Below are 19331 nucleotides of genomic sequence, written 5' to 3'. Positions count from 1 at the left end.
GTTCAGCTTACACAGTTTTGAATCTTACTATTTGTATAAAACTTTATAATCTTTAGCATAAATGTTATGTTTCAGCTTAGCTTCCGCTTTTGATGCACCTTTGCTGGCGCTTTCGTAGCTGACTTTGACATACTGAATTTGGTAATATGCTTAACTGTTTAACTAACCGACAAATGAGTGGCATTGGCTAATTAAAATTTGTATATGTTCTAGTCATGATAACCTGAAGGGCTAGCATAAGTTTGGGCAAATGCTACAGACAAATGGAGCTAAAGGTATTCTCGAATACGATATTTGAGTTTCTTAGTATCTTAATATAATCAAACTTAAAAGCAAACTTTTACTCAGGGCATACAAAAAAAACATGTATTCAATAGACTATTAAGTGTAATCAGAAAAAGAGAGATTTATTAAAAAAATATACATATATATAGAGCTACAAGCCGAGTATAATTATTTATTAACTGGACTAAAATCTAAAAACACACAAAACAAAAATTTAAAATTAAATTAAGTTTTGTAATATACAATTAAAGTTACAAATTGAAAAGGAGTAATTAAATTAAAAATGTATTAGGAAAAAAATAAAGGATATAATGAATCTGGGGATATTAAAAAATGAAATGGTCCAACAATTATTACAAGGATTGAGGAAGTTCTTAAGACCAATAATTATTAAGCGTTAGAGTAGTTTAGAAAAAAGTAAAATATGAGAAAAAGTGGAGTAATATCAGCATTGGAAATTTTATTAAAAGGAGCGAAAATTGCACAGAGAATACGTGAAAAGAGGAATTGCCAGTTGTGGATAAAGTCAATATACACGGAATATACAAAGAACATGGAGGAAGTGGAATCAATTTCGTTTAATAACATAATGGCAAACGAATACTATCGAATTTGTTAAAATTCCTATACTAACTGAGTGAATGAGTGATTTGAATTACTGAGATTTCAAACGTTTGGCACAAAGACGCCGAACGCATTTGATATCTCATTCAAATCAATAACCCATTTCAATGCCATCGTCTGCCGTTTCCGTTGAGCATGCAGCAGACCAGGCCAATGTCTTTGCGGCTTGAATATAAATCAAGTTAGCTGTTACCCAGTGGAAAATTTTAATCAGATATTCAGCATAAATAGATGCAGCTATTTTTTTCTATTTTATTTTTCTCATACGCATAAGTCCGACGAATCATATCGAAAATATTTTCTGTTTTCATTTTTCTTTTCTCTTTTCGTACTGCTGCTGTTCCTGTTTGTTTTATTGTTGTTGCTGTTTTCTTTTCTCTCTCGTTTTTTTTTTTTTTCGTTATCTACGATAATGCATGCGTCCAACTCGTGTGGCAGAGCCGCTGCCCCCGCGGCTATCCACAATTCACAGCTCGCAGCCCTTTTTACATTGAGCTACTTTATTATGCTAAAAACTCTGGGCCAAAGTGTGTTATATAGCATAATCCACTAACGGAAATTGAGCAGGAATTTATTATGTTTCATATGCCTAAACAGGCGTCAGTATCAGGAAATACGGGCAGGAAAGGGCAAAAGGGACTGGGGGTGTCCGTAGTCAAGAGCGAAAAGATGAAGATGTAACTGGCAGGGGGCGTTGTGTGGGCGCTGAAATACATTATGAAATATGCAGGACACTCACAACTGGAAACCTCGCAAACCTATAAGCACACACAATTTCACATATATATATATATATATATATATATATAAACACCCAAACACACACACACACACACACAGAACACATAGCGCACATATATCAATAATTCAACAGCCCCAACGAAAAAGCCAAAGCAAAGCAAAGTATACAAGCCAAAGTACTATCTGACTAATGCAGCTGCATAATACGAAATCAAATTGGAGAAATTGGAGTTGATATCAATAAATATATTTACAATTTGAATAGATACGTAAGTCGGGTATACCCTGCTCTTGACTGTGGCTTAAAGGGTATTATCATTGTAAGCGACGATGTAAAACAAAGCAAAAATAAAGCGCTGTCGACTTGATGAACTATGGAACTAAATCCGAATTGATATATGTACATATAATTGAGCTTTATTTGTATTTTTATTATGTCGCAACATATATGTATGTAGTGTATACATATATGTATGTATATATACAGTTCATTCAGTCCGCCTAAATTGATTGCAATTTCATTCCTCTTTTTTTGTTTCTATTATGGCCAAATGAAATGCACGCCATTTGAAGTAATATTTCATCATAGTTAGCCAAGACAGACAGATGGACAGAGGGGCGGGAGCAGGTAAGCCGTCATGTATATATGTACAAACATACATATGTATAAATAAATAAAAAGATTTATCGCTGCACTCATTTCATTTCGTTCGCATGTAATTTATGCAGCCAAATATTGAATTAATTCACTTTGCTTTATCAATACAACCGTGAATAGTTTTCGTGGAAATACGGTTAATGAGCTGCACTTGAATAGCCAACAAGGCACAGTGATCCAAAACATTCGAAAAGCAAAAAAGCCAGTGAAGCTGGTAATATATATATATATATAATATAATATAATATTGAGCATATAATTTAGCCTGTACTTTACTATTCAAGTTGTCATCGATGCGCTAATCCACTTAGTAAAAAGTAGCTCTACAAAACCATGAATGGATTGCGCTATGCATGTCATCGACGGAGCACTCTGCTGTTCATATCCTTGACAGACCACCGAAAGTCCTTTTTATTTAATTAAGATATTATATACTATATATATATAATTTTTATGCGATTGCTTGAATACAATTGCAGACATGTTTGCTTACAATTGTTGTTAAGAGCTTAAAACCAGTCTAAGAAATCAAATTGTGAAAAGTATACATAACATTCAATTCATTTTTACATAAGCATAGCATGCTTCTTTGAATAAGTCCGATTATTCAAATTAATTGTAATTATTTTAAGCTCGCTCTGCTTTTATTCAACCGAAAAAAACCCGATAACGCGGCTTAAAAATGCTGAAACACAACGTTTGTAAAAATATCTTCGTCAATACATAGCAATACATTTTAATAAATTGTAATGCTTTTAATTTAATTTGATAAATACCGGAAAATAAATTAAAAATTCGAATCATTATAGCTGTGATAATTTTGGAAAGCATTGAAAATGTCTTAAATTTATATACAAATTATATATTACATATTTTTGTATGGTTCTGAAAATATTACGTTTTGGGTTGGCTGTGTGAAGTACACATAAATAGGGAGACTCACAATAAAAAAAGAAAAACTTGCTGTTGCAAGTATAAGAAAACTTTTGACAAGTCTTTGGTGGAGGTGGGCTAAGTCTGAGATGACTAAGTGGCTGCAGTTTCTGTTGCCTTGAATTGCTTTTAGCCCATAAAAAACTGACGTAAGTCGACCTTAGATCACAAGCCGCTTTGCGCCGCACTCGTGAGTGTTAAAAGTACTCGTACTTAAAGTGCTTTTTTTGCTCGAGAGAGACATGCATTTGAAGTGATCTCGGTGAGATTCGTCAAAAGACTTTGTGGACAAACAAAGCCAAACAATAGAACAATAAAATAAGAAATTTTTCAACACTTCTGCTGCAACTAGAGAAAAGATAGCATATACGCAAACAAAGCAATTTCTGAAAGCTTACTCATCTTATATATATATATATATAGAATCGTTTTCCTTTAATATTTTATGATTTAACCAAGGGATTTCTAGCTAAAAATGTTACGGATTTTTTTCAGTTAGTAATGCATGGTCTTAATTTTGATCCAAATATCTAATTTCATACCGTGCTCATTCAATTAAGAATATTCAGCAGGCGTGCACAAGCCGAATTAAGCTACTTATCCAATAATTGACTTCAACAAACTGCATTTGTTGCACATTTATCTCTAGATCCCGTTCCGAGCAGAGCAAACTAAGGGGCGCACCCTATCGATCCACCCAACCACTCAGCACAAGTGCCACAAAAGATAAAAAGTAAACTTTAGCAAAGTGCTGGTAGCTGCAGCAGCAGGGAGCAAGTGGAGCGGGGGGCGGGGGGCTGTAAGCTGGCGCTGAAATGTCCTGGGCTTTGTTTACCACCAGGCGGCACTTCCGCTTCCTACTGCCAGTTGCGGTTGCTCTTGCTGCAGCTGCAACTACAGTTCCATCAAATTGCAGTATCCGCGACATCGACATCGACATAAAGCGCATGGCATCAATATCCAAGGCGTTTGACTGCACACCTCGCCTCAGCCACCCCATAATCCTTAACCCTACCCATACCAATTTAAATTCAAATACTTCATACACCTCCTTGCTCCCCCTTCTTTTCATTGTACTCTTTGTTTGTGTGGGTGCAAGATTAATGCATTTAAGCCAACTGGAGCCCCCATTCCGTGTGGGTATCTTAATACTTTGGTTTCACTTAAGATGAAGAGCTGCTTGCCTTTTCGCATTCCCGTGTTCCTTATCAAGCACTAGACAGGCGCAAGCCCTTTGCATATCGATAGCTTTTAAGCCAGTGAATTGTTACTGTTTAAAGAGTAGTTACCCGCGCTTAACTAGATGGCTCCAGAATATGCAGTTTGATTGATGATCACACACACTTCACATACAGACATCTGTTTTAAAAAGTCGAAAGTTGTGCAGCGTCATAAGCCAGAATTATGAGTCAACTAACTAGCTAACCGAAGTTCAAACTTAAGTTAGTAATAAAGTTTCATTTCCCTAGTTGAACAATATATTTTAGGTAAAGCTCAATGCCATCTTAGTACGTGATTAATAAGAACATATGGATTTGAGTACAATCCCTGTTTCCTGGAGACCTATACTTAAATGTGACATGCATTAAGTGACTAACATTTTAGGGAATAAAATCTTTACATTTTTGAATTCAACTTATTTTACTTTAGGTGCGAAATTACAGCAAATACAATAGAGAATCTTAAAGATAATAGATATTTATTAAACTCTACATTTATCGCAATTCAGAGTAATATTGTTGAACAAATAAGTAATTATTTCACATTTATTTCTTAATGAGAACTAAATAAATTATATAAAGGGACCAAAAATACAATATGTTTGGCAATCAAAGTTTGCTATTCTTAGTTCAATATTTGCACATTGGCATTGAAAACTGGTGTGATGGGAAGTAGAGTTTAATGTTGTTTATAATTAATACAAGAGCCATTGATGTGGTTGATGACATTATACATAAAACAACGAGCAAACTATAGCCAGCAGCGTAGGGCCAGCGATGCAAAGCTGTAATTAAATTACGGCAACGTGTATATAAACAAAATGAGCAAAAAAAAAAAGAAGAAAAACATGGGAAATGTGAAATGTGAGGGAAACGATTAAATCACGCAACCAATACGTGGAAAAACTTTTGAAAATGTATTACACCTCTGATTTTTGTTACTGGGTCTAACCATAGAAGGCCCGCCTAATAAACACTTCCAAACTATAATTTACTGCAATCGCTCGCGCCACAAGACCAAAACTTCTGCAAATCCAAAGAAAATCGAGTGTTGGCTTGAGATTCCTAAGGATTATTCACACTTGAATCTATAAATTGAAATTGAAGTTGAAATTGCTTACCTTAAAGAAAAAAGCAGCATCAAATTGATAGCGTTATTTAACGATTGTTGCCTCATTTTTTTATTTAGCTATCTATCGCATTATTGAAATTTATGTGATTAAAAATTGCACTTAAGAAATGGGCTTAGACATAAGAGAATCGATTGAATCCGTTTCAGAGAATTTCATTAGTTAGAGAGCTTCACAAAATGCTAACTTTTAATGGAGTTTTCCAGAGATTTACTGAAAATAAAACGTGTTCTTGGTTAAGTAGGCAACTCTCTCCATTTCTTTTTCTTACTTTCTCTATCTCTCTCTCTCTCTCTCTCTGTGTTTATCACTCTCTCTTTCGCTTTATGCATATATGCATAAGTAGCAAATTAAATTAAATACATTTAGTTAAAGCGACAAACAGAATAGCAGTTGTGCGCAAAGTTGCCGTCAGGTGGCGCCACAAACTTCAAAACTTCATTAGTCTTGAAAAAGATTTCACTCGTATCTTTTTGCCTGTATGCGTGTAAATGTGTGTGTTTTTTTGCATGATGCCTGGTAAAACTAACAAAGCACGTGGATAATTTTAGTTTTATGTAGTTTCTGTTGCAGACACACGAGCCAAACTTTTCAAAATTGTTTTTGCCAACAACAAACACCAACATGAGACTGGAGCAGTCGCAGCTATAAATCTTAGCATACCGCAGGGCGTACGGCAACTTTTGTGGTGCTTTCGCTCCATTATCCGCAGTCTCGCCGAGTTCCACAATGTGGCTTGAGCAATTTGTGCAACGGCAACAACAACACGAATAGTAACAATTGTGCCCAGCAACAGTCACTGCAACAAGAGAAATTGCACCAACAGTTAGTGCGGAAAGTATGTGCACACGTATTCAGACTACTGCCGTATTAGTTTTAGTTTTCACATCACATGACGCGAGTGTGTCATATTGAAAAAATTGAATTCAAATTGGGCCAAACAAAATAAAACAAAACACCAGCAGCAACAGCAGCAACAAGAACAAATAGAAAGTGCAAACAAAGTGCAGAAGCTAAAACAAAATGACCGTCGGCAAGTAAAATATTTTTATTTCGAAATTAATTGCAGTGGTTACAACAAGAATGAAAAAAAAAAAGATCGAAACATTCAAAAGCAGAGCGAGAAAACCAAACAAATCGGGTAAATCGAGAAATGTGCTCAAGTATTCAGTAACAGTTTGTGTTGGAATATTTTTTTTTATACTCTACACCAATTGAAAATGGCTAAAAAGCATATAACAAAGCATTGCAAAAGTTTGAAACAGGCAGAAAAAAGCATCGGCGACCCTATAAATATATTTATATATATATTCATGATCAGCCGTGTCGATCTAACTATGTCCATCTGTCCGATCAAATTAAAGCTCATTATTGTTATATCATCGATATCTTCTTTCGTTTCTGAACTATATATGAAAATTAATTACTGATAGCAATAAAAGTAACAATTTTAAAGAAATAGTTTTCTATCCAAAACGTCTGCGTCTTTTGATAGATAAAAACTTAGGTTCCCAGTGGAGCCCTCTCCAGTAATTATCATCCTACGTGCTTTATTTGGTAGCCAAAGTAAATGCGACAGGCAAGTTGATCAGATGCCGAAATTTGACATTAGATCGCACAGCCAATAAACTGGAAATCAAAAAAGGAAAAATTGAAATACTTCTAAACTTATATGGAAATGAATGATTATTCACTTGGGTAAATTACTTTGTATAATTTGTTATATTTTCTTCTGACAACAAATTTTATTTCGGGCTTCATCTTTTCCTCTCTCTCTGTCTCAATTCAGTTGAAAACCAGATATATAAATCGAATATCTATCAATTTTGTAAGTCGGCTTTGCATTTTACATTCAGTTGGCAGTGTTATTTTGCTTGTACAGAAAATGTTTATTGATTTCCCCAAATATTTAATTATTTATAAATATGCAAGGAACGTGTCTGTGTGATGGTATTTTAATATGCAATATGCCCAGTGAAAGCCAAAGGGATATATATATATATATGGTTACAATTGCAAATTTTCCACTATGTGAATTCATTTTAATATAATATTCGATGTATAATCGAAATTTATATTTAGGCCAAACTAATGGCACACACATCAGCGGCCCAACAATGATAATGATAATATCAATTTCACGTCCGCTTTTGATTCTATTGAATTTTTGTATACATATATTATACGTACATACATCCTGTATATATTTTTAACCAATTTATTTTTACACTGATATAGCTTCAGAGTCAACAAATGTCTCAAAGTTTGTTACAATCTCTTCATTTGGCACTTCATGTTTATTTATCTTGTTAGCCGCATGCCCGAACACAACAAGCAACCACTCCCCTTTGCATCATATAAATTAATCAATTGCAGACACACACACAAGCACACACACACATATACACATACATATAAGATAACACTCGCCGGCAGGCAAATATTTGTCACATCAGTATAAATGTCGAATTTATGTGGCCGAACCACTCTGACCCCGAAACGAGCCGAATGGAGCTTCTCAGTTCTGCTGTCAATATAAGTCGTTTCTGTCACCGCCATCACAAATACACACACACACACACAGACACACACACACACACACAGAGAGAGCGACGCACTCACGCACATGACACATATGTACATATTCTGTGGACCGCTTGACTGATGCTCGCTGTTGACTGTGTGTTGTGTGCTCGTCTATAAATCATGTTAATTACGTTATAGCAAATAATTTGCCTGCATTTCCACAAACATACACATACAGAACTATCATGGCCAGCACGTCATTGCCCAGCATTCATTCCTCATCTCTCAATCCATCTCTTGTTGACTGTTGCCAGTTGGCTCACATCTGTACTGCATCGGCTATTTGCTTGTTGTCATACGGCTCGGCACTATTTGCAGTTGGTCTGAAACATCAGCCCATTGGGCGCATCCAGTGTTATAAAAGTCTGGTCTACTGCGGCCACTAAACATGAAACATAATTAATTCAAAGAATGTGTTCAGTAAACTAGAATTAGCGAAGAAACATTTTCAAAATTGGCATCGTAAGCCTGTTTTGTGTTCATCTAAAGATCGGGCTTGGCTACCGATATTCCAAGCTGTATTTGTTTCTGCTCTTTGGTTTTTTAAACAAGTTTTTAAAAACAACTTGATGAACTGATTTCGTGCAGTGCGTAAAATATCATTATAATTGAATAGACGAGTCAGGCAAATTATTGTATCAACTTATGACACTTTTTCTAAGAGCCCTTCAAAACATCGTGGCAACTGTTTATTGGCGTTGCACAGCACTAACTACAAACTGAATTCGTGCAAGTCAGACCACATTACAATCAGTGGGAGTGAATAGCGATTGTCAGCTCGGAATTTTGTTTGCGCTCATTCAACTTTTAGTTGGGGTCTCTGCTTGTGCTGCATAACAATGCCCGTTGGCAGTCCTATAGGACTGCGTAGCTGAGCGGCTAGGAAGGGGGGACGTCTGAGTATGGGGAACGGTGGCCTGGTTTAATTGAGTTTGCCGCAAGCAAATAGCCCGACTGACAGTTGAAGTTGCAACTTTAAGCACTTGCCCACGACCACTGAAGAGCAGCAGCGAGCACTCGAGCAAGTCCTTTAGGTTTTTCAGCGCCTCATAGCCATAAAAATGTGTAAAAAGGGTATCAAGAAGTTGGAACGTGTATGCCATAGGTAAATAAAGTAGACCGTGCAAAACGTAGCAAACATTTATTTAAGTATGCCGTTATTTGTATATCTCTATATATATTAATTAGAAGTTTAGTTACTTTGTATTTATGAATACATTTTTAATTTTTATCTCTCGCTGCTATCACTTACCAATCTGTTAAATCGACTCTGACAAAAGACTGAGATTTGATTTCTAAACAGGGTATCCTCCAGTCAAGTACTTGCCACATTATTCCTGGCAGTTTTTTTTATTTTATTTGTTAAGCAGACAAGTGGCCATCATAAAGCGGACCACACAGAAAATGGCCTCACGTCAAGATTTCCACACTCTAATAAAAAAAAAGAGAGGCAGGCCAAGACAATGGCGATAGGCCATCATCATTTGGGACATCGACGCTGGTTGACCACTTTTTTTGGTGGCCTACATATTTAACCATGTCGCCCATTCACAAGTATATCACATGTACACACACACACACAAAGACACATATATACATAGGATATAGTCCTTTGGCCTTGTGAGTTGTATGTGTTTGTCGCTGATCGTCGTTTAATGCAGTGGAAAAATGATTTGACTTGGCCGCTTCCGCCGCTGAATTTGCGGTTGAATTTCTTTACAAACTTCAGACCCACTTATGTAGTTTGAGTTCGGGTTCGATTTCGCTTGCAGTACCAGCTCCCCCATCTCTAAACGCAGACCACGTCTTTTGTTGTGCCCCAGCTGTGAGTGCTGGTGTGTGTACTTCAAATTTATGATTTTCCATGTGACTTTGAACAGTGTAAAGTTCTCCTGCTTTTGCCTTTGGGAATAGCTTTGCCTTTTATACTACCACATCTTTTAGCATCATCTTTACGCTTGCCTTCGTTTCGCTTGACATTTCACTTTTTCCATTTTCACAATATTTTTCGTATTTTCTGTTTTTTTTTTTTTGTTGTTGTTGTGTTGCCCTTTTGCTGACAAACATAGTCGTTTTATTTTTTACTTTTGCCCTGTGGTTTGCTTGTTGAGCAAAGGAGTTATTTGTCATACGAGCACGAGCATTTTCAGGCTGAAAGCCTCAAAAGACATGCAGTGCAGATTGGCTTCAAATATACTAAATCCATTAAATAAAATAAGATTTGCTGGTGCTTTAATCAGTTGAATGGACCAAGGCTTAAAGCCCTGTAGCTACTGATATGCTTAAAAATGAGAATCAAGCTAATGTATCAAACAACCCAAAGGAATAACATAATTATACAAAAAGAATATTAAATTTAATATTACGCATACATATCATTTCATAGATACATATTCTCATCATTTTATATTTTACTTTTATTATCGATTGAACGATGATTTTAAATGCATAAAAAGAATACACTAAAGATAAAATTAAATTTATATTTTTTATTCATTATTCAAATAAAAAATTTTGTAGCAACCAAAAACAAAAATCAAAGAAATAAATATACTTCTTATAGATTTATAAATTAGGAAAACAAAATTCTCTCTGAGTTGTTTCGATTTTCGGTAATTTGTTCCCTTATTAAGATAACTATGCAGCACTAAAATCTAAATTCAATGTTAAGTTTTCATTCGTCATTCAAACAAGTAAAATATTTTGGAATAATTACAGAAATAAATGTGCTATATTTTTTTTCAAATACATTTATAAATTTAAAAAAAAAGAATAGGATTCTCTGAGTTGTATTGATTTTCTGTACTTTCCCCGTTTTTAATTTACAATGACATATCACTAGTCAGGAATCTGACTATTAAGTATTTGGGTACACTACGATTTTTTATAGAACATGAGCTATCTACCTTATGGTATCAGTTCTTTTCATGTTTATAATTATTTCCTTATGCCTCACCTAAATACCATTCGCTACCAGCTGCCAGCATCCTGCTGCCTCCTGCTACTTGCCCCTCTGCCTCTGCCGCCTTCGCTATCTTCAGTGCCTTGTGATTTTTGTATTTCTTAAGCCTTTGTGGGTGGGTGGCTTCCTATTCACTGCTTTCTGCTCAGGCCTTGGATGCGGCCTTTTGCCATATAGCCCTATATCAATAATGTGGATTTTTTGGGGCTGCCAGTCGTCGGCTGTTGTCCTTTTGTTGCTTCTGTTGCATTCGGATACTATTGTTGTTGTTGTTGTTGCTTCTGCTGTAACGATTTAATCTTTGGCTGCTGTGGATAATTGCTAGCTTAGGCATGCACATAAAAGTCATTACGTTGACTGCCGCAAAACGAGCAATTTAGATTTATTTTAATTAGTATCTCCACAGCAGTAGTAGCAACAACAACAACAGCAACAACAGCAACAACAAGAAATGCTAATCAAAGCTTTTGGGTACGAACGGAAAGCGTGTCTTGAAAAATGTCGCATCTTAAGCGATGTAGTTGCTTGGAAAATCTCATTGAAATCGAGAGCAGCTGTTCGCTTTTGGTTTTCTCTTCCCCTCTCCGATTCCCTTCGAATTCCCTTCGAATTCCCTTGCCGAGGGTATTATGTTGTTGTCACAAGCTGTGCAATATATTAATGAAAACGTCTTTAAACATATTGCTAATGCCAAACTCAAAGACGAGTCTATTTGTGTCCATCCTAATAATTTTGAATATCAAGTCAAAGATCGAAGGTTGCTGTATACCAGCCCAATTTAGTCACCTTAACTTGACTTTAAAGTCTGATCATTATAATCAGATTGATTAAGCCGCCAAGGGCGTCGAACATTCGTTGTTTTCTTCAATCTTATTGTTTCTCTTTCTTTTTTTTTTTTGTATGCCATTTGTGCCTCATTTCGTTAACGCTGGCAATTTTATATAATTTGCGTACAATTCGATTGCCAATAATAGTCGTCGTCAAATTTATACGTTTTTGAGCCAAGGCCATTTAAGGAAAATTAAAGCAACAACTGAACAGATTTCAATTGCAAAATTTTGCTCTTTAAACTTTTAACTATTTATTTTTAGTAAATAGATTTTTAAAGTTTCTCTTCTTCCAATATACATATCCAAAAAAAAAAATGTACAAGTTTGATTATTTCAAATCGATTTTCTATAAATCAAACTCTTAATTAATCCTGTTGAGTTATTTTAACTATGGATGTAAAAGCAACTTTGAAAAGTAGTTACCTACATACTATAACAAGTCGAGCCAAGCCCAAACCACTTTTTTAACCGTTTCCACCCGTTTTCGGATGCTGTTAAACTGGTAACACGTCATCGATTACTGCCGAACCGATGCGATTCTTAAATGTATATTTTGTGGGCTCTTTTTTAATCGTTTGGTTACAAAGGCACTGAGGCAATCAGTTAATTATTTGCGCCCAAGCCTAAGGTGGCTTGAAAGATTGACTTTCTATTCTCTTTTTATATTGATTTGCTGCCTGGGCTAATGATTCGCAGCCATGCCACATTGCTCCCACTCAAGCCTCTTCTGTCACGCTGCGTATACGCAATATCAGTTACTTTGTTTCAATATGCATGCCACGCCTCACCACGCCCCCCACATATGTGGGTACGCGAACGTTCTCAAAGTCACTTAAGCAAATAAATTAAAAAAAAAAAACAACCAACAAAAAAAAACGAGATGAGAAGAAAAGAGAGCAGTGCTGGTTTACGCCGCTTGGTTGTGTTGTTGGTTGCTACTCAGGTATTTATGTTGCCTGAGTGCGCTACAGTTTTTAAGTTTGTTTGCACTGTGTTTGCAGCGAAAGTCGAGGCACAACTTGCAAATATTCATTACAAACACACACCATACACTCAAACGTGTATGTTACACACACACACGCACACACAGACACAGAGTACAGTGGGGCGATGCCAGTAAGCGGTTGGCAAATTGCCGTCCCACTCACACACCCATAGACGTCTACTGTGTGAACTTAATGTGATTAAAATTGTATGGCTGTTGGTTGCTGCTGGCGCTTGTATCGCTACCTTATCGCTCTGCACTTTCACCTATGCCATGCCTCCATTTTCTTGTTAGAACAAGGTGCGCTCGCATTGCCTTTGAAAGAAAAGTGTGGCAGCTTTGGCATACTGACGACTACCTCACCTCCTTCAGCCATGCCAGTCCGCACAGCATCGCAAGAACTAGTGCGAGTTGAGATGCGGCAGCAACAGCTTAAAGTAGCAAATTTATTTGGCATTTCTTGATTTTATGTTGCGTTTATTTTGCGATTGCGCATACGCCACATTGTCCCAGAGTCAGCACCAACAGCGACAGCATACAGCATACAGCAGTGGCAGCGCCATTGTTAAAGCGCCGCTTAATGGATGCTTAAATTAAATTTTAAGGCCTTTCAAATTTAGTGTCGAGTTTTAGTGTTTGTCATTAGTGTTTTGGCAGGCGTTAAATATTTAATGGTCGCTGCGGCACTCGAGACGATGAGAACGATGCGAATGCGAATGAGAATGAGGATGAGGATGAGGATAAGGATAAGGATGAGGAGTGGTCGAGAGAACCAGAACGCGCACAAGGACGTAAACGCAGACGTCAATGCCGTTAGTAGCATTGCAAATTTACAACAAAGTATAGTGTAGTGGATAATTAATATGGCAAGCAGACAGGAGCTAGTTGGCGGCAGCAGCTCTTGGTAAATTGACAGAATGTTTACGACACTTTTCAGCTGGCCAGCAAAAGTTACGACTGTTTAATATCGAATCAAGCACACTGTTGCAAGTATATTTAAGGCTCATCTCTTATTTTAGGTTTGAAATCATCAATACCGCAATATTTCAGGGTATTTTTCAAATAAATTCGTGCTTAATTTGAGTATAATCGAATAAGCAGCGGCACATTTTAACTAAACCTATACTCATTATATATTTATATACGCATTAATTATGGCCTAATATGGATCCAAGTCTATCGGATCAATTCGCTGATATAATAAGTTTGAGTTTGGAAATAGATATAAAGCTAATTTCAAGCTCTTTTGAGTGGTCTGTGTAATTCAGACAACGATGCTAAACCATTGTAGACTAGGTTTTATTTGCAAATCGTAATTAAGTTAAGTTATGCGATAACGATGATACTAATAATAATATAAGATGTAGAAAACACCGTCGAACTATGCATATTGAAATCCGAAGAGTGGGCCAACAACTCAATTGGCACAACAATGTGAGAAAGGCAAGGCCAGAATAGACCAAGAAACGTATCCACAAATTATGCATGCCGTTGCAGCCGCCGATGTAGATGCCGATGTAGATGCCGATGCCGATGCCGTTGCCGTTGCAGTTGCAGATGCAAATTCAGATTTGGAAGCCAGCGATGACGATGGCTGAACAGCTATTAAATGCAGAAGGGGAGCTACTTTTAACCCAAATCTGCTGGCATAAAAGCCAGCGAGGCAGCCAAAATAGCAACAGAGAGGCCATGCCACACATGAGCACAAATAATGCAGCGGCCATGTGGAGCACTGCCAAAGCCGCCACAGAAGTGGCAAGCGTTAGGAACAGCCAAATAGACACAGACACAGACACCGACACCGACACAGACACAGACAGAGATAGAGACAGCAACAAAGGCAGCAATAGCAATAGGAACGGCAACAGCGACACTTGTCGCAGCCAGCCTGGCAGGCGTCATACGGGTGCACATACCATGAGCACACACACGCTAGCTGGATTCCAGCTGCCAGCTGCAGTTGAAGGCACTTTGGCAGCGCCACATTCAGATGCACATGCTCGGGCGTGATTAAGCTGCAATTTTTATACAATATTTACGCTCAGTGTGGGGCATTGTGAATTGTACTATTGCCCGGGAGTAGAGGGTGTTTTTAGAGGTTCTAGTGGCAAATCGTAGCTGTCCGTGCCACATAATGACATTCATGCACAGTTGCAAATGTCGGCAACAAGCGTCGCATCGCCTCCTCCCCTTGCCACCCACGCGTCTTCTTGCCGACTGCCATATAATACAGATATTACAATGCGCGGATTATTAGGCATTATGCATATGTATATGCCTAACTCACACTCTCTCTCTCTCTCTCTCCCTCTCTCTCTCTCTCTCTCACCCTTGACTACTAGATGTCTCTGTGTGTGTATATGTTATTGTGCTAACAATTTCTATTCATAAACGTGTGTGTGGCATGCAAATTTATTGTGTACTTTGTACGCCAAGCCTAGCAGCGGAATTTTCTTCTTTCTTTTTGGCTTTGCTTTTGCTATGCTTTGAATGTTTGATTGGGATTTGCACTTGCCCTAAGCAGTTGTGAGACAGAACGGTAGAAGTTTGAGGGTTGCTGGTGGATTGGTATTGGTATTGGGTATTGGGCATTGGATGCCAAGGCTTAATGCACAGAGAGTCCAACTATTCCGTATGTGTAAACTCAGAAAAGTTTTCAGCCATAAAAATGTATGTTCCTTCCACACTATACACAAAATTTTTATCGAAGTGGCAACGTCAAGCAACATCCACGAAAAAAACACTGTGCGTACTGGCAACAAAATGTTTTCACAGCAAAAAGTTTGCTTTTATGCAGCTTGATACTAAGCATAACATAATATATTTCGATAGACTCTAAAATATATTCAATTCTGAGTCGTGGCTTTCCGTTAAATCTGAAGCCCCTCTCTTCATATTTTAAATAATTTTAACTTAATTGGGGCTAACAGCTTGGAACAGGGTTATAATAACAATCAATGATAATTAATATTGCCCATTTTTGAACTAAGACAGAACGGTTCAGCTCAGAAACTGGAAACGTTTTTAACTGTTTTTCATTAAGCTCTTTTGTGGCCCGATAATGGTCACTGTGTGATGGACACTGAGCCTCTCAGCCAAACACGCTCACATACCGAGTTGTGGTATACTTTTTTTATTTTTGGCATTTAATACTTTAGGGCCAACAAATAAATTACAATTACACAACAAATAAATAAAACACAACAGTGAAATGCCCTTAAAAATGATATGATCAAACAAATAAAAGTGGCAGACAAAAAAAAACAAGAGAGAAAAAAAGCAGTCAAACTGTTGTTATTAATTAAGTGGCATTAAATGTCGGGCATTTGAAGTCGATAAGGGCAAAGAAAATCCCGCAAAAAACCGCAATACGCAATAAAAGCAACCACTGGCAACATAACAAAAGCCTCAAACAATAATTAGCAGCAATATTTTTATTCGCAATGACATTTTGTTTGATTTCATTGAAAATGTTTCGCCTGTTTTTTTGTTTGTTTTTTTTCTGTTAACCGCAACAGCAATAGGCTAATACGCCAACACTGAGCGTTGTCAGTTTCTATTAGTTAACTAAATAATATATAAACACAATTTATACATCGTTCTCATATTCTCTCATCGACTTACAATTGCTGTCTGCTGATTCCTCTATCAAATTGGCAACCACAAAGCCGTAATCAAAATATTACATGCCACAAATTTGATTTTGACGATTTCATAATTTGAAATTGTCATATCAACCTGCTTTTGAAATTCAACACTTGACAAATACCAACATCATTTGCCCTGCAGCGAAATGTGCTGAGAATAGCATTTGTACTCACACTTTGAACTCAACTCAAATCATCGAATTCTCATTGTATGGCAATATCAAACCGATTTTGTTCTTTATTGTGTCATATTTGACACACAATAACACATTAAATTGTAATAAAAAAGAAAATATTCAAACAATTTAAATGCAAAAACTCAATAGAGATCTTAAATTTTAGTGGAATTTTGTTTATCATCACTTTTTGGAAGAATTAATGTGACCTTTGCTGTCCAAAATGGTCAAATGTTGTAATACAAGTTCTTTTGTAATCATAACATGATATCTCATGCTCTATTTAGTGCATATAGTTGATTTACAATATTGAAAATTTATTTGTGTAATTATTGGCTTTTATTCATACTATAGCGAATATAATTTGTGCACTCACTTTGACTGTTCCCATTTGTTCACTATTTGTCAAGGGGCCAACTATCGTTTCAAAACATCAATTAATTTACGATTCCAACACAATTAGCACATACAACATTAGAGTATGTGTGCTTGTGTGAGTAGGAGTATGCTATTTGATGTATAACGCAACGCTTAGCAACTTGACTAAGACTGACGATTCAGCTGGCAAACTATGGACAATCATTTGTAGTTCCAAACATGCTCGTAAATAAAACAATGCAAATGCATTGGCAGCAAATTGGGCAACAACAACTAACAATAGTCATGGATCGTAATGCAGCATTTGCCAATGGCTTTATAGCAGCCCTAAGCTAACTGATTTAACACCCATGCAGATAAAGAGCACAAGTAAGAGAGCTCTTGGCGAGAGTGCTCGACCGGTACTCAGCCTGTAATCGAGTTATAGGCATCTCAATCAAATGATTATTCTCGCATATTTACAATATTATTCTATCTGGTCAAGCAGAAGCAAGTGTTTTACTTTAAGCTGTAACAAAAAAAGAATAATGTATACCAAATCGAACAAAAATAATCCTAACTACCTTAAAGACCCGATTTTAAATCAGGCTGTGTATTTGTCAATATCGCATTTACAAAACTTAAAACGACATGAGACTCATCTAGTTTTTAGGGCACAACTAAAATGACTACTGCTGTTCTTAGCTAAGAATATTTAATCTGTATGAAATCGAATAATAATACACTTCTTAGCCCTTTGTTTGAGAACAGGGTATACAACCACAGACACGCACACACACACACACATACATAACTGTTGTGCTGTGGTGGTCATATATAGATGTGTGTATGCATTTTAGAGCTGCGTTCCATCAAATAATTTCAAATCCACAAGCATATTGTTACGGTCATTTGGCTAAGTGCGAACCAATTTATGTGCGTATGTACGAGTGTGTGTGTGTGTGTGTGTGTTTCAGTGTGACTATGTACGTAAATAACACATTCCTTATGTCGGATGCCTGGCAACTAGCTGGCAACTAGCTAGTCGGTACTGCCCAGAGTCAAATTGGGTAGCCTGCAAACTGTTATTAAGCATTAATTTATGCATTGCCAGAGCGCTTAAATTAATCAGTAAATTGCATTCTGCTCATTCGAAGTTCAAACACACATGCACCGTGCTCACAAGGGGATAATGTCATTCAAACCTGAATTCTGGTGGCTTAAAGCAAATTAAATTGCCACAAAGCTGTTTGCTTTTTGACAGTCCACTCATTTATTTAAAATATGTGCGTTTGAGCGTAATTTAAATAACGATCAATCTGATGCGGCAATTGTAAAGGAAATTAAATGCTCAAATGCTAAGTGAGTCAATTGTATGACTTGAATTGAATTAAACAAATTATACTTTTTTTATGACGACAACTTTGACGTTGCACTTTATGTGGCTTTCAATGATTTTTTTGGCTTGCATTGCACGTATCCAAAAACATTTAGCAGAAACTTTCTTTTACATTTGATAAGTGTTTCATTGTTAATTCCATTTTCACTACAATTTTAAATTCAACAAATATGTTGCTCCATTTAATAGATTTTTCAACTCAACTATACTATTTCTCTCTCTCTGTCTTGCACTCAACTCATTTCAGGTTAACTTTCATAGACAGCATACAATTTGTTATCTCGCTTCAGGTAAGTGCTCAACAGCCAGGCAAATGCGTTCACAAGAATGCAACTTATAAGAGAGAAATGCAAACAAAATATAACTCGAAGTTGGTAAGCAATTTGATTTACCTCCCAAGAGCATAGCTCATACTTAATCGTATTCCTGCTGCTGCTGTCGGCGTACTGAAACAGTTTCGTTAGGTCAATTTAGTTGTTTTTTTTTTGCTTCTTTTTTTTTTTGCCTCCATTCCATTATATTGTATGACTGCTGTCATTCCGTCAGACTGTCCATCCGTCCTAGCCTCCTGCCTCGCTGATCCCATCTCCGCCTTTGGGTCAGCCCATGTTGCAGCTCTGGTGAATGATAAATGGCTGACATTGCGGTTGTAGGCAACATTAAGCGCTGTTGAAAACGCCACAGATTGCAATTGTTGCCAGCGCACTCTTCCAAGCCGGCCTTCGTGCCCAGCGATTCACTGTCGCCCACCTACTCGCCTCGCCTCGCCTACCCATTTACTAGCTGATTTTTTATATG

General features: G+C 36.8%; 1 protein-coding gene across 1 annotated transcript in view; it reads left to right on the top strand.

Moving 5' to 3' along the window:
* The window catches only part of LOC6564645, a 77244-nt gene that overhangs the window by 14730 nt on the left and 43183 nt on the right, over positions 1-19331 (top strand). The window contains exon 2 of the mRNA XM_032738373.2: positions 18781-18823. The gene's annotated coding sequence lies outside the window, so the exon portion shown is untranslated. The remainder of the gene's footprint in view (positions 1-18780; positions 18824-19331) is intronic.

Source organism: Drosophila grimshawi, unplaced genomic scaffold, assembly GCF_018153295.1.
Source record: "Drosophila grimshawi isolate 15287-2541.00 unplaced genomic scaffold, ASM1815329v1 contig_848, whole genome shotgun sequence".
Lineage (NCBI taxonomy): Eukaryota > Metazoa > Arthropoda > Insecta > Diptera > Drosophilidae > Drosophila > Drosophila grimshawi.
The sequence above is the reverse complement of the archived record's forward strand: the minus strand, read 5'-3'. Positions and strand labels throughout refer to the sequence as shown.